This window comes from Sapajus apella, unplaced genomic scaffold (genome assembly GCF_009761245.1).
Source record: "Sapajus apella isolate SASKATOON/1434 unplaced genomic scaffold, GSC_monkey_1.0 scaffold12, whole genome shotgun sequence".
Classification (NCBI taxonomy): domain Eukaryota; kingdom Metazoa; phylum Chordata; class Mammalia; order Primates; family Cebidae; genus Sapajus; species Sapajus apella.
The window spans coordinates 4,596,986-4,598,592 of NW_022436952.1; the positions used below are offsets into that span (position 1 = coordinate 4,596,986).

The window sequence follows — 1,607 nt, forward strand, 5'->3', positions numbered from 1 at the left end:
TGGTCATAGGAATATTTTCTAATGGGTAGTTTCCCTCTAGAGTACCCACTGCCTTTTTTCTGGGTCTCTATCTCTGTCCTAGTGTTTGTTTTCCCTCTCATCTTTGCTCTCATGTTGCTGTATACCCACAAGTGTTGACTTCCCAATTTATTTTCTTCTCATTATCTCTGCAGTCAAAAGTTTTATTTTCTGTTAACATCCAAAGTCAATTACATATTTGGAGGAAAGGAGCTGGGTGTGGGGGTGCACACCTGTAGTCCCAGCTACATGAGAGGTTGGAGTGAGAGGATTACTTAAGCCCTGGAGTTGGAGTCTGGCCTGGGCAACATAGGGAAATACCATCTCTACAAAAAAGTTAATAAAAAGGAAAAAGAAAGGAAAGGTATTAATGATTGATTTAAACTAGGTTTCATTACTTGGGAGCTAATAAAACAACTGGTGGCCGAGCATGGTGGCTCACGCCTGTAATCCAAGCACTTTGGAGGCCAAGGCGGGTGGATCACCTGAGCTTGGGAGTTCAAGACCAGCCTGACCAACATGGTGAAACCCCGTCTTTATAAAAAAATACAAAATAAAAAAAAAATGAAACAACTGGTAAAGAGGTTTTGACCACCTTTATTTTAACTTTCACACTGCTTGTTAGCACCTTCTCCAGAAAAAAATGGAGCCGAGAGACAAAGGAAAACATTTTCTTTTCTTTTGCTACTTTTCGTTGACACTAGAAAACTTCCAGTCCCCCACTGCTGCCTCCTCAGCAACACTAGAAAACTTTTGAGGAAAAGGGTTGAAGCCAATTATTAAAATCAGTTTTATGGCCAGGTGTGGTGGCTCACACCTGTAATCCCAGCACTTTGGAAGGCTGAGGTGGGTGGATCATGAGGTCAGGAGTTCGAGACCAGCCTGGCCAACGTGGTGAAACCTTGTCTCTACTAAAAATACAAAATATTAGCTGGGCTTGGTGGCGGGCGCCTGTAATCCCAGCTACTTGGGAGGCTGAGGCAGGAGAATTGTGTGAACCTGGAAGGCAGAGGTTGCAGTGAGCTAAGATTGTGCCACTGCACTCCAGCCTGGGTGAGAGAGCAAGACTCCATCCCAGAAAAATAAATAAATAAATAAATAAAATCAGTTTTATATAGTTGTGACTTTTGGCACTTTGTTGTAAGGTTGAATAGTAACTTTATGTTGTATTCTCTCTTTCCCCTCTTCCCTGAACTCCTTATAGGGAAAAAAATTTTGATGAATTTTCTAAGCACCTTAAGGGCCTTGTTAATCTGTATAACCTTCCAGGGGACAAGTAAGTATTTTTAATATTTTTTGCATTTGTTTGGAAAAATCAGTATAAATCTATAAGACACCTTATGCTTAGAAATTTGCCAACTCAGCCGGGCGCGGTGGCTCAAGCCTGTAATCCCAGCACTTTGGGAGGCCGAGGCGGGGGGATCACGAGGTCAAGAGATCAAGACCATCCTGGTCAACATGGTGAAACCCCGTCTCTACTAAAAATACAAAAAATTAGCTGGGCATGGTGGCATGTGCCTGTAATCCCAGCTACTCAGGAGGCTGAGACAGGAGAATTGCCTGAACCCAGGAGGCGGAGGCTGCAGTGA

The 1,607-nt window shown here is 43.2% G+C and overlaps 1 protein-coding gene across 1 annotated transcript in view; it reads left to right on the forward strand.

Moving 5' to 3' along the window:
* Positions 1 to 1,087: 1,087 nt before the first annotated feature.
* The window catches only part of MED1 (mediator complex subunit 1), a 28,365-nt gene continuing 27,845 nt past the window's right edge, over positions 1,088 to 1,607 (forward strand). The window contains exon 1 of the mRNA XM_032279236.1: positions 1,088 to 1,294. The gene's annotated coding sequence lies outside the window, so the exon portion shown is untranslated. The remainder of the gene's footprint in view (positions 1,295 to 1,607) is intronic.